Source organism: Camellia sinensis, chromosome 14 (assembly GCF_055761805.1).
Source record: "Camellia sinensis isolate YWXY chromosome 14, ASM5576180v1, whole genome shotgun sequence".
NCBI classification, from domain to species: Eukaryota; Viridiplantae; Streptophyta; class Magnoliopsida; order Ericales; family Theaceae; genus Camellia; species Camellia sinensis.
In genome coordinates this window covers 88,576,679-88,592,064 of record NC_138974.1, presented here as the reverse complement: position 1 = coordinate 88,592,064, position 15,386 = coordinate 88,576,679, and the positions used below count along the sequence as shown (strand labels likewise).

At 31.9% G+C, this 15,386-nt stretch overlaps 1 long non-coding RNA gene across 1 annotated transcript; it reads right to left on the bottom strand.

Moving 5' to 3' along the window:
* Nucleotides 1-11,531: 11,531 nt before the first annotated feature.
* On the bottom strand, nucleotides 11,532-13,113 carry LOC145807458 (uncharacterized). Its single transcript, XR_014350573.1, has 2 exons — nucleotides 12,955-13,113; nucleotides 11,532-11,853 (listed from the first exon to the last, which is right to left on the bottom strand). It is a non-coding gene; the product is annotated as an uncharacterized LOC145807458 (long non-coding RNA).
* Between the last annotated feature and the right edge of the window lie 2,273 nt (nucleotides 13,114-15,386).

Here is a 15,386-nt window from a genome sequence, read left to right as displayed (position 1 = left end):
TTAGGTGAAATGTTCATTTCTTAATAAGATTTGAATGGATCCAATTAGCATTGCAAAGGGTAATTATTTACTAACTGTTGACAATGCTCACCTATATATACCTTTGTTAAATAATTGAGAGATATGAATGATTTACCTGCATTACATTTGTTTTGATAATTTTTTTATGGAAAAATATTTTTTTATATGTTTGATTGTAATTTTGAACTAATGTATTAGTGATTGTATTAATGGTGATGGTGGTCTTAGGGAGAATAGATGATTTCCCACAAGTAAATCAATCAACAGAAATAAAAATTAATTCGGAAAAATGAAATCAATAACAACACAAGAATTTTTAGGTGGTTCTCTCAATCTGAGGTACGTCTATGGGACTAAAATCCAATTCTACTATCAACCAACAGTTTTCAAATGATTACAAACGAGACGAATGGTCTTGCAAACCATTTTTAAGTGAATTCTAAATAATCATAAATAAATGGAGGAAAGATCTCACTAAAATAGATAAACAAATTGCTTTCGAAACAGAGTTAAAGAAGACCACAAATCTGAACCAAACCAGCATCAAATCAGAAACAGACTTCAAAGCTTTGAAGAAGTAACACCAAAGTGGAGCACCCCGAACAAACACACACAACACTAAGCTCTAGCAACACACCTATTAATCATTAAATAACAAGTATCTCACAGAGCACTTGAACCTACTGAATAATCATCAATGTTAGCAGTTGTCACACTCTGGGAAAAAAAACAAAACAATACCAACAAAATATTGTTAATTCTTGGGCTTTATATCAAAACCCTAATTGCCACCAAACAAATTTTTAACTACCCATTGAGCCTTTGAAAGTTAGATATAATATATAAAATATATTATAACCAACACCAAGCCAAATTAAAATTCTTTTAATAAACCAATTGGGTCACATACTCCACTAAGGAGGTATACCTAACAATTCTCCCCTTACAAACTTAGGTGGAGACATTAACCATACCCGCTAAAGTTCGACACTTCAAATGTTTGCCATCATTCTTCAATTTGAAAACCCACTTATTTTTCAGGATTATCTTCCCCTTAAGCAATTTCACCAAATCGTAAGTGTGATTTTCAAGTAAGGAATTCATTTCCTATTCCAATCACATTTCTTTGCATGCTCGATCGCTTCTTGGTAGCTCTCGGGCTCCCCTTAATGTGATATTAACACAAATTCATTGGAAGGATACTTTTTCGTAAGTTGTTGGTCCCTTATAGATTTCCTCAACTAAAGTTGTGGTGGTGATTCTTGAATTGTATGCTCTTCCTCAATTTCTGACTCAACTTTATTAAGATTAGTACCATCTTCCACATCTTTAATAGTTGGCTGCATATCTCTCCCATTTTCATCATCCATCGAAGATAAAGGAGATGAATCCATGTCAATGAGTTCACTAGTTTTTTAGCTTCGGTTAATAGATCACCGTTGCCAAAGTCTTCAATTGTTTGGCCTTCAAAAAACACAACATCACGGCTTCGAATAACTTTCTTGTTGATCGGGGTCCCACAATTTATAATCAAATTCATCACGCTCATAGCCAAAAAAAATCCATTGTCTTGATTTACTATTAAGCTTAGACATCTTATCCTTTGGAATGTGAACAAAGGCTTGGCAACCAAACACTCTCTAGTACTCATAAGACACATCTTTGCGGTCCAAAGTCTTTCGGGAACATCACCATTCAAAGGATGGGAAGGAGACAAATTGATCACATTAACCGTCATTACCTCACCCCAAAAGAATCTTGACAATTTAGCATGTGAAAGCATACACATTGTTCTTTCCACAATGGTGCGGTTCATCTTCTCAGCAACAACATTTTGTTCAGGAGTCTTCTTAACTATCTTTTGGTGCCGAATACCTTGGCTGCAACAATACTCATTAAATGGCCCAATGTATTCACCACTATTGTCTGTTCGGATGCATTTCAATTTCCCCCATGCTTCTCTTTCAATCATGGCCTGAAAATGCTTAAACACATCTGAACTTGCTCTTTAATTTTTAGTGCAAAATCCCAAACTTTTCTTGAATAATCATCAATGAAAGTAACAAAACAAAGTACACCACTATGTGTTTTAACTTTTGAAGGACTATAAGCATCCGAATGAATCAACTCCAAAACATTTTATTGTTTAGAAATAATATTTTTATGAAAAGAAATTCTATATTGTTGGCCCGCCAAGCAATGAACACAAGTTTTAAGATGCGCGTACCTTTCAAACTGGGTAGAAGCTCTTTCTTGAACAAAACTTGCAGCTCCTTTTCACTCATGTGCCCAAGCCGCTTGTGCCACAATTCGGTAGAAGTATCATCCTCAAGTGCATTAATAACACCTTTATAATTTTTTCTTTACATTGAATAAAGTGTATGACTCTTCTTGCACTTAGCCACCACTAAAGAACCCTTTGTGAGCTTTCATTTTTCATTACCAAATTTGTTGTTGTAGCCTTCATCATCTAACTTCCCGGTAGAGATCAAATTGAGGCAAACGTCTGAAACATGCCTCACATTTTTAAGCAACAACTTGCAGTCCAAATTTGTTTCCAAAAAAACATCACCTATGCCTACAATCTTGGACAAACCTTCATTACCCATTCGAACACTTCCATAATCTCCTTTGGTGTAGGTAGTGAAGAAATCAACTCGAGAAGTCATATGAAAACAAGCACCAGAATCAATCACTCAATTGCTTTCTTGGCCACAAAATTGACACAATCATCTTCACAAACGAATGAGATCACCATCGGTAGTAACCGCCGTTGTATCTTCTAGCTTTTAATCCACATTTTTTTCACGGCTTTTCTCTTTGTTCTTGAGCTTTTGGCATTTCCGCTTCTTGTGCCATTTCTCATGGCAATAATAGTACTCAATGTCTTTTTTTGAAAAAGAACCATCTTTTGATTTGTCACGGGTTTGATCACGACCATGAGGAGTCTTACTCCTCTCCCATATTTTGCTTCAGCCTCTCATAACAAATGCCTCCAAATGAGAAGAACCCGTTGATTTTCTTCTAGTTTCTACATTAAATAAGCTAATAGTGACTTGGCTCATTGTGAGAACTCCATCGGATGCCGAATTACTAACCATCATAACCAAAGTCCCCCAACTTTCAAGCAAAGAACTAAATAGCATTAAAGCCTGTAACTAATCATCAAAAACATTTTTCATAGAAGCAGGTTGGTTAACAGTACGCTTTTTTTTCATTCAAATGTTCCAGAATAGGGCTACCATCTTTATATTTTAAATTAACCAATTTTTCAAATAGAAAAGACTTTATTTGTGGCTGATTTTCTATCATAAAAACCAATTTTTTTTTTCCATAAATCATGTGTCAAAGTTTCAGTAGCAACATGATGAAACACACTGTCATCAATCCATTGACGGATAACACCAACGACTTTTCGATTAACCCTCTTCCATTCTTCATCTTTCATACCATCAGGTTTGCCAATATTACTCTTAATAGGCCATACAAATCTTTACAAAATAATAGGTCTTTTATTTTAGTTTTCCAAATTACCTAATTGCTTCTATTAAAGCTAAATATACGATCCACATTTCCCTTAATTTATTTACACAAATAAATAAACCCAAATAAACCGTATGCTCTGATACCGGTTGTTAGGAAAAATAGATGATTTTCCATAAGTTAATCAATCGTTGGAAATAAAAACTACAGAGGAAAAATTAAATCAATAACGACACAAGAATTTTTATGTGGTTCCCTCAATGTGGGGTACGTCCACGGGACTGAAATCCGATTTCACTATCAACCAGGAGTTTTCAAATGATTACAAACGAGACATGAATAGTCTCACAAACCACCCTTAGGTCAATTCCAAATAATTACAAACAAATAGATAAAAGACTTCACCAAAATAGATAAACAAATTATATTCGAAACAAAGTTGAAGAAGACTACAAATTTGAACCAAACCAACATCAAATCAGAAATATACTTCGAAGCTTTGCGGAAGTAACATCGAAGTGGAGCATTGTAACATGCCTGGGAGGTACCCGCACGAGTTAAACAGTTCGGACTCCCGAGATCTCTTTGATCTAGTCTCATGAGTGCAATGTGAAACATAGATAACAGTCTAGATTTGACAACTTTATAAAAAAAAATTCATTTTATTACAAAATTATTGCCACAAATGGACTGCATCATCAGATCTCAGAGTCGCCACCTAATATTTTGAGAAATTAGGAAACTCATGACTTGTGCCAAGGCCACTGTTTGTTATAACCAAAGTTGTCTCGGTTCAGAACCTTAGATATGAGAGAGGAAGGTCATTAATTGAGCACCCCCGCTCATCTGATCAAAAGATCGGCCTTTACTAACCATGATATGAATTTTATTTTCTTTATATGTTCATGTTTTGATTATTTAATAAATCCTAAAATTTACTATGTGAAGCATACATGTATAGACTATGTCACCCACTTTGGAACAACTTGATTTCATGTAGTTTTGAAAGAGTTTTGAAGATGTACAATCCAAATAAATTGAGTTTACAAACATGAAAATCAATATCATTACAAATTAAGTGACACAACCTCCATCCACTGGCATTCATACAATTATATCACATAAGCAAATAGCCACATGGTAAGATGCTAAACATAATAAAAAAATTATGTACAAGCGGAATACTAAAGCATAACAACTTACATATTTACTGATGTCCTGCGAACAACTACAAAACAAAGTTAGTAAAATATGCATGATCCTATATACAAAATCCTAATGTAATACATACACAAGAATGCTTATAAAGATCCGGCTTTTAAAACATGACATGTGAAACATTACAAAACATGCGATAGCGCATAAAATCATGTTATAATCAATTAAAGCACAAAGATGCACATTTAGCCAGACCTAGGCATGAATCATGTATGTAAAAGCATGGATGACATGTAAGATATATACATATGTACAGTTATAGAAAACGATTAAAGAATGAGATAGATAAGAAATGGAGATAGGGAATTATTATAACACTTGAAATAATAATTACAAACCAAATTAGAGAGGGATGAGGAGAACATTACAACAAAATAAAAACCTCACAAAACACTCAAAATAAATAAAATAAAAGATTCATGTTCCTTGGAATCGTCGGCGGAAATTGGTCAACATTAGGAGATTACGCCATCTTGTCCGAAAGAAGATAATTAACCGGCCAAATAGGCCAGCCGGCTAACTAGGCCTAGCAAAACTTGTCTTATTGCGAAACCAAGAAAAGGAACAAACAAGAAATATGTAGGTGGCTTAACTAACCACTACTGATTAGATTAAAAATAAGAAAATAAATATAAAATAAAATAAATGCAAAGTTATAACAAAACTAACATGAACCTAAAATAAGAAAGCAAATATAAGATAGAACATGCAAGATTACAACAAAACTAATATGAAATTAAAGAAAGCGAATAAAAATAAATAAATAAATAATTATGAGCTAAACAAACCACTTAGATTACAACAACACACTATGAAATATAAAGTAAGAAAATAAATATGAGATAAACAAATCATTTGGATTATAACAAAACACTATGAAATAAAAAGCAACAAAATAAATATGAGATAGAAGATATAAGAAAATGAAAGACTAGAAATTTACCTTCCAAAGAAAGATTGAATTTCTTGATTTTCAAACTTCCTCTTGATTATCTTCAAGTTTAGAAAGTGTGTTCTCAATCCTCAATTTGAAACTAGAATGGAACTCTGGCTATGTATGGTAAAAAGTGGCTAACTCTCTTATTTTTTCTCACTTTCAACAACTAAACACTCTTCCTTATGATCAAGGCAGTTGATCTTTGGCTATATTAGAATTTTTGAAGTGGTTTTGGTGTATGGAAATGGGGAATTTCAGTAGCTATGGAAGGTATGGGGTGTATATGGAAAATATGAGTATTTTTTGCTTAAAAACTCAATTTTTCTCTTTTTTTCCACCATTTTCTCACTCTTTTCTCTTCAATTTCGTGGTCATCTCTCTCTCTTACAATATGATCATCCTATATAGGCAATGAGGGAGAGTAAAGGTCAAAAAGAAGGTGGGAGACAAGAATGTGATAAGAGGGCAAATTTTCAAGGGGGTTGCACGGGATACTCCTTTATGGATGCAAACAAAATCTCTTTTTGACAATGGGAGATGATTAGGTATAATGGAGGATGAGTGGGTGCACTTGAATAGATCAGAAAATAGGTAAATGGAGTGTCCTAACCGAACTAAAACCAAGAAAAATGGGCCTGCTGCTGTTTTGGGCCGAGTCAACAAAATCTGCTAGTAAGCCAAACTTCAAATGGACATATCTCGCTTATCCGGACTTGGTTTTAGGTGATTCTTAGGTCTAAATTGAAGCCCTAAAAGTCTACTTTCCAATGGTGTAGCCTCACATTTATATTCCAAGTGTACAAAGAGATATGCCTAATTTAGTGAAGGCTGTTCATTTCTCTCGGGCCAGGTCAACAAAATTTGTTCTTGAGCCCAACTTCAAATGAGCATATCTTCCTTATCCGGTCTTGGTTTTGGGTGGTTCTTGAGTCTAAATTGAAGCCCTAGAAGTCTAATTTCCAATGGTGGTGGTCTCACATCTAAATTCCAAGTGTACAAAAAGATATGCCTAATTTAGTGAAGGCTGTTCATTTCCTTCGGGCCAGGTCAACAAAATTTGCTCTTAAGTCCAACTTCAAATGGGCATATCTCCCTTATCCAGACTTGATTTTAGGTGGTTCTTAGGTCTAAATTGAAGTTCCAGAAGTTTAATTTCTAATGGTGATAACCTCACATCTAAATTCCAAGTGTACAAAGAGATATGCCTAATTTAGTAAAGGCTGTTCATTTTCTTCTTAATGATTTGATGCTCATTCTTTTCCTAAACCCGTTTTCTTCCATCCCCTCCTGTTTCCTTCAAATCCAAACCTATCCAAACCTATAAAGAAGATGCTTTTTAAATATTTTTTCAAAGAGTTCACCTCCCTTCCATTTATTTCCATTTTGTCCTTACTCGGTTTATTGAAAAGTGTAATATTTTAATTGAAATGGGAGTCTCGAAACATCGTAGAAACATTTGAGAATTTTTTTTGAAAAAGAGGGTTTTAAGGTCTAAAGTAGTTTAGCTAAAAAAATATGTAAACGTTGGGATTAAAGTTCAAATTCCATCTCTCTTACTGATGATTCTGTGAGAAACACATTTTGATTGTCATCATCGGGTAATCAACAGAAAGCGCCCAACTCTTAGGTCTAGTCAAAATGGAGTGTCTACAAGCACCCTGAAAAAACATACACAACACTAAGCTCTGCCAGCACACCTATTAATCATTAAATAACAAGTATCTCATAGAGCACTTGAACCTAATGAATGATCATCAATGTTAGCGGCCGCCGCACTCTGGGAAAAAAATAAAACAATACCAAAAAAATATTGTTGATTATTGGGCTTTATACCAAAACCTTAGTTGTCACCAAATAGATTTGGAATACCCATTGGGTCTCCAAAAGTCAGATATGATACATGAAATATATTATAATCAATACCAAATCAAATTAAAATTCTTTTAATAAACCAATTGGTTCACATACTCTATTAATGAGGTATATCCAACAAGTGGAGGCGGCGGTAGCTTTGATAAGATTTTAGTTTGCAAAATGTTCTTTACCTTTTAAAATAATAAAATATTTTTCTCCCAAACAAGCTTGTTTTCTGTTGACATGAAAATTATTTTATGTTAATTTTCTATTTTTGTTGCACCAAACGTCAGATAATACAAAAAATATTTCCAAAAAATTGAAATACTAATCCATGTGTTTGGTTTTAATTTTCTAGAAATAATTTTTTTTCAATTGAGTTTTTTTTATATTTATTTTTGTGAATACTTTTAAAATTGTAAGTAATTTTTTTTACTTTTTTAGTCGCACCTTACTTAGATGTATTTAAAAAATAAAATATTCGTGAAAAAATATTTTAAAAAATCAATAAATACGTAAGAATACAAAAAATATACTGAATTCTCATTTTTTTTTGTATTTTTGGTATTTAGTGAATTTTCTAAAGATTTTTTTTAAAAAAATATTATACTTTTTAAGTGTATTTATGTTAGGTGCATCTAAAAATTTTAAAAAAAAATTGCTTAGAATATTTTAAAAAATTCAGTGAAAGAAAAAAAAATACGAAAAACAAAACATTTTAATTTTCTAAAAAGTAAATTCTAAAAATCTAAACCAAACAAGTTGAATATGTTTTGAGAATTTATATATATATATATATATATATATCGGGAGCAGGCAATTCTACATCATATACCTAATAATTTTCCTATTGCAAATGATGCAAAGGATGGTCAAAGCTTTTACAAAGGAAGGAGTAAGTTACCCTTTTAAATGTTCTTGGGTAAGTTATACCATCATTTTCATTACCTTTTAATCAATTACTTTGAGGTCTTTAACTTGAAATTTCATAATGTTGTTGGAGTTAAAAGTTTCATGCATGATTTAGGTCACAAGGTTTGAAATCATTGCTCATAAAAGGGTGAATTGAATGATGTAGTTGTCCTCTATGATGATGGATGTTGAGATCTAAGTCAAAGTGTTGTTTTGGTCTTGCAATAATTTTACGCTAAAGAAGATGATGGGTTTTATGTTACCTGTCCACTAAATACCTAATACAAGATTTTATGAATTTAATATTTTTTGAACAAATTATAATCATAGTATATGTGATTTGTTCTTCAACGGTAATTTGTATCAATTTTATTTCTTAATTTTTCACATTGTTAATTAGTTTAATTGATGATATTTGTTAAGAAATTTGACAAAATGAAAAGTAAAAAAAATTAATTCAAAAAGGAATTTCAAATCGACGTCAATCCCTCAATTAATTTGAGGAAGGAAAATACTTGAGACCCCCACCATTTTTGACTCCCACAAACTCCAATTGATTTGTAGCCACACATTATATATATATATATATATATATATTTTCTCCTCTCTCTCCTCCTTCTCTCTCACAAATGTGTGGGGGTGCGGGGGTGGTGGGGTCTAGATCGTTTCCCTTTGAGAAAAGCGCGTTGACTATTAATTGAACTAAATTAATAAAATATAAAAAAATTTAAATATAAAATTGATGCAATTAATACTATAAAAATTAAATTTACATGAAAAATAAATTTGGAGAATGAGAAGAATGCGAAAGAAGGGAAAGAGAAGAAGAAGGGTAAAGTTTTCCGAGGGAGAGAAGATGGGTTTAAGCTAAAATGTGTATTTAATAATATGTCATATTTTTATAACAATTACTGACATCGAATCATAGCATATCTATTTAATTACATAAAGTCAAATTCTGAGTTAGTATAGATGGAGCCGGATCACGATTAACAGTTTTAATTGATAACTGTCGCTATAACAGATTTACAAACATAGCGTGTGCCAATCTTGTAGTATATATATATAAATAAGGATGTCAACAATCCTAAAATAAATCAAATTAAGTAATAAAACATTAAGAAAACTAAATTTTTTAAAAGTTTAGAATTTAAATATTTTCCTTGATCGACTAATTTTAGTGAACAAAAATGCGTATTTAGAAAATTTATTTAAAAAAATATTTAGAAAAAGTGTTAGATGTTGAGATATATTTTAAGTGTGAATCCCACTATATAGAATTGAATTTAAACCACGCAATAATATTATGTGTAAATTTAAATTATTTTTTATTATGATTTTTATTTCATAGTTTTTCTGATACAACATTTGTACTCTACTTTTTTATAGGATAGAACGTTTCCAAACTATTCACTATGGATTTTAAACATTACTTAAAGGGAACGGTGTTGGGCCGATCTTGGCCAGTATGGGGGCCCGAGGTTAAAACAACTAAATTTCCTAGAATTTGTGTGGAAGTGGGCTTTGATTTACACACAGATGGACATATTATATTTTGGGTTGGGCTTAATAGTGTGGACATTAGTGATTGGGCGTAGTCTAATAGCTAGAACTCATGTACTTTACTAGGAGATTACGAGTTTGAGTTCTCCCTCTCCTCCAATTTATTGAAAAATAATTAGCGTATTTGGTTTGAGTTTTTTGGATTATTTTTTTTGAAAATTGAGTTTTTTGATTTTCGTATTTTTTTTTGGTTTTTAGTGAATATTTTTAAAATTTTAAACAAATTTTTTTTTTTTTACTTTTTTAGATGCACCTTACTTAGATATATCTAAAAAGTAAAAAATTTGTGAAAAAATATTTTAAAAAATTAATAAATACGTAAAAATACAAAAAAAATGTATTGAATTTTTGTATTTTTTTTTAATATATTTTTGGTATTTAGTGAATTTTTAAAAGATTTTTTTCACAATTTTTTTACTTTTTAGGTATATTTATGTTAGGCATGTCTAAAAATTAAAAAATTGCTTAAACTATTAAAAAAATCAATAAAAACAAAAAAATACGGAAAACAAGAAAGTAGAATTTTCTGAAAAGTGTTTTTGAAAAACTCTTTTTACAATAGTTATATAAAAGCAAAATTGAATAAATATTATGTCATGAATTTCAGTACAACAAATAACATTTTTGATGACTAAATTTTTGGTCGTCAAAAGTCATATAGCTACTAAAAGGTTTGGTTGCCACGTTAGTCGGTGGCCAATCATCGGGAAAGGTTTTTGACGACTAAAAAAATTTTTAAAGTAATAAATTGCCGACCATTTTTTAGTCACCAAAAGCATTAAAGGAAAATTATCTATAACAGTTTCAGCAACTAAAATTTTTTGTCACCAAAAGTTGAGAATTATTTTTTACGACGAAAATTTTAGTAGCCAAATAATTTTTTTTTATGTTATGCTATTGTTTTTTAGCTACTAAATATTTTAGTCGCCTATAGTTTGATTTTTTTTCGCTACCAAACTTTTAGTCGCCGAAAGTTTGATTTGTTTTTTGCCACTAACTGTTTAGTCGCCAAAAATGACTTGTTGTTTAGGTTATTTTTGTTTAGCTACTAAATAATTTAGCCACCTAATGTTTGATTTTTTTTGGGCTACTAAACCTTTAGTAGCGTAAAGGCTGAATTGTTTTTTTCTACCAAACCTTTAGTTGCCAAAATATTTTTGTAGTTTGTTTGTAATTTTGTAGTTACTAGACATTTTAGTCACTTAAAGTGCGATTTGTTTTTTTAGCTACTAAACTTTTAGTCGCCAAAAATATTTTTAAATCTTTTTTTAGCTACTAACTATTTAGTCGCTAAATTATATACTTGCTTTATTCCTATGAATTAGTCACCAAAAGCAAAAATTTATTCTTTCTCTCCAAATTTTAATTTGTTTACAACCTGTATGTATTCCATGCAAACTGTATTACATATATGAACAAAGCAATACATACATTATCAATCATTCCACAATAGATCAGCATCCATTTCATTTCCAACTATCCAAAAATGTATAACTGGCAATGTAAAATTTCATACAAACCATAGTCCAACTTGTACTATATAGTCCAAACTAAAATAATAATTTGATAGAAAACATATATGCAAAAGTTATAAAAATCAAGCCCTCTGTGTACAAAAAATATATATACTACCATATGAAATGGTCATTTGTTGTGGTACAAATTACCATCGTAATTTGTACTACAACAAAAAGAATTCTACATACCACGCCAGTAATTATCAAGTCGATGCCAAAAAATATTTGTACGAGTAATATTAATACACACAAAAGTAGAGGACGAAAAAATTATCAAGATTATACAAAAGTCGAAATTGTCCTCCATACACAAAAAATGAGTATCCACAAGTCCACGCCAAAAGCCATCTACAAAAAAAAATGCACACATCAGTATTCAGAAATGCATGCTTCAATGCAGCTATGTATTCATGTTTTTTTAAAACTAGTAGTAATGCTTGACTGATAACCTTTTGGTGATGACTGTGATCTGTCCTGTGTACAGTTTTTCTGTTTTAATTTTTTTTTTTACTTTCAATCTAGTTCCATGAACAGTAGAAGATATATTAATGGAGTTGCTGCTTTATTGTTCTGTCACTTCTCTCTTCTTCTTCTCATGGAAAACAACTTTAGTATTTGATAATGTGGCCATATCAAGAAAAACATGTACTGTATCCATGTAGTCGGACTGAAAAGTATATGGAAGAGTTTTGGATTTACTCCATTGCATTTCAATTGATTAGTGATCAACCATGACAAAGGTCCTATTTGTGGCCACAGGTCCTATTCAGCTCTAACTCTCAAATTATGCGTGCGAATTACATGCTGTTTGTGGCCACATGTCCTATTTGTTAGGAGGATGCTGCCCGTAACATCCATACATTGGTTCGGAGGTTGTTTTACATTTTCAACCCCTGAAACACAGTACCATTAAAAAAAAAAAAAAAAAAAATTTAACCGATGAAGTCAAAATTGAGAATATGAGAGTCATTCAACAAATTATTTAAATCTTAATTTCTTCAATTAACAATAATTCCTTATAGTAACAGAAATAGTTGTAATAATTAATTTAAACAAAACACAATTATCATAAGCTTCTAAGAACCATTCAAATTAAACTGCAAAATCTCAACAGGTTGACTATGAACTTCACATATATCACCACTAATACTCAGGAATTAGCACTAATGACCAAAGCCCTGTTTCCAATATGAAGAATTTCATCAACATTAGTGAAACTCAGTAGAGTATTCCAGGTTATTTGAGAACTATCAACCCAGGTCCTAAACCCCCCAAAGCAAGACACACAACTGTCAAGACCCCAAATTTTTCCCCCAACAAAAACAAAGAGAACTGCAAAATCCGCTAAACAAGTTAAACAGGAAATTAAACTAAATAAATCATATAAACCCTAGAGTAAGAGTGAGAAATGAGGAAATAGAAGAAGGGAGAGAGAGAGAAAGCAAGCACCTGTTTATACTGTGGCGGTGGCAGTGGCAGTGGCAGTGGTGATATGAGACTTACGGTGAGCAATGCTAGTGAACTACTGTAGCGAGGTAAGGTTTGGTGGTGACTGGTTATGTGTGTGTGTGTGTGTGTGAGAGAGAGAGAGAGAGAGAGAGAGAGATCTTAGAATAACCATTCTTAAAATAATAACATTTCATTAGCCATAATTTTTTTTTTAATTCAGAGAAGCTGTCTAACCCACAACTAAAGAACAAAACACATCATTCTGCAAATGGTAGATCTAATTTAATGACGTCAACGATGCTTCAACCTCACTAAAAAAACCCACTTTACATAAAAATAAAAATTAAATGTGTAGTATTGTCACTTTTCATAAGCAATTTTACACCAATTTATTGAAACAAAAAGTGAGGCATTACAAGACAAACCAATATGCTTTTTCCTTATCACCAAACAACAAATTCTTTATCCAAATAATGGAACTATGCATTTCCACCAAGGAAGAAAGGAAAAACAGAAGAAAATTGCATGATAAAATAGAATCAAAAAGTTGTGACAAAAAATGCAAAATAAAAAAAGCAACCCTAAGATGTAGAACACAACACATGAAAAGACACCATAGATCAAATGCAAAAAAGCATTCACAAAAAATAGAAATATAAAGACATAGAAGAAGAAGGAACTAACTAGAAAGGCAAACAACTAATAACCTACGAAATTGATTTGCTCCAATTAAATCTCATTTACTACCCATTTTACAGCTCTCAAATCTACCTGCATTCTAGAACCTAGGATTTTAATATGAATAAATTAAGAAAAAATAGTAGCCAATGGAATACAAAAAATGATATGTATGACAGGGAAACAATATTACCCCAAAATAGAAAAACTTTAACAACTTCAATCTTTGCATACCATGCTAGATGAGTTTTATCTCTTTTTGAGCCAAAGTTAACCTAGATGAAGAAAAAGTTTCATTTGGGTTTTCCAAGCTATGAGTCCCTTAGGCTGAGGCTTCCAAACAGTGCCTCTATTATATGAGACAGAGAGAGAGAGAGAGAGAGAGAGAGAGAGAGAGAGAGAGAGAGAGAGAGAGAGAGAGAGAGAGAGAGAGAGAGAGAGAGAAAGAGAGAGGCAAATTGTGAGGTAGTTGACAGACTAAAAAAATTACAGAAAAAAATTTTGGAAATCCAAATAGGATATGAAATCAAAATCACATTCAAAATCAAAATCACATTCATATACACATTGAATGGATTAGGGCTTTGAAAATATATACACAATCAATGGATTAGGGCTTTGAAACTAATGAGCAGCCATACATGTAAATACATGCACAATGAGCCAAATTAGGGCTTTGAACCTAATGAGAGAGAAAGAAAAAGAAGGGAAAATGTGTCAAACCATAGAATAAGAAAACCCATTTACAACATCAAAGCCATAAAACTACCGAAATCAAACCAGTTAAAGCAAGAGTGAGAAATGGGAAAATAGAAGAAGGGGGAGAGAGAGAGAGAGAGAGAGAGAGAACGAGCGAGATAGAGAGCGAGCAAGAGAGAGATGAGAGAAAAAGAAAGAATCTGTTCGTAGTGCGGTGGTGGCGATGGTGATTTACGACGGTGGCCATGTGCGACAGACGTAAGCAACGGTGGTAAGAGACTTCGGTAAACTGAGAAAAGGTGAGGTTCTATGTGTGAGAGAGAGACTGAAGAAAGCGATGTAAATCTAGGCGCCAATCATAAAAATATTTTCCTACTAAAATTTTAAAAATCTTTTAGCAACTAAACATTTTTTAGTCGGCAACAGTTGACTATTTGGCGACTAATTGTTCTTTCGTCACAAAAAAAATTAGTATATTGTGACTAAATAATTTTTAGTTGCAAAACTACATATTTTCCGACCAAACTCTTAGTCACCAAAGAGTAACAGCGCAATTATGACTATTATTTGGCGACTAAATTTATTTTAGTCGGCAAAAAATAGTATACTATGACTAAAATAAAATTTAGTAGCCTAAAAACTAGAGTAATGGTGATTAATATTTTTTTTAGTCGCCTATTGTGGAATATTTACCGACTAATTTTTTTTAGTTGCCAATAAATAATATACGTCGACTAAAATAATTTAGTAGCAAAAACCTAAACCAACGGCGACCAAAATCATTTTTAGTCACCAAAAATTGAACTTTTGGCGACTAAATCCCTTTGAGTCGCCGAATTTGGTCGTCAAAAGTGTAAATTGTTGTAGTGTTTGTTCATTGGCACTGGTGGTTCTTTTGTGACCTATTGTGAATTGTCATCCCTATATCCTAATTTATGTGACAAAATTCAATTTTGGTTGCAGAAAACCTTTTTTGGATGATGGCGATGATTTTTTTTGTTAATCATGGAAGTTTTTTAATGACGAAATTTTAGCCTTATGTGACGAAAATATTT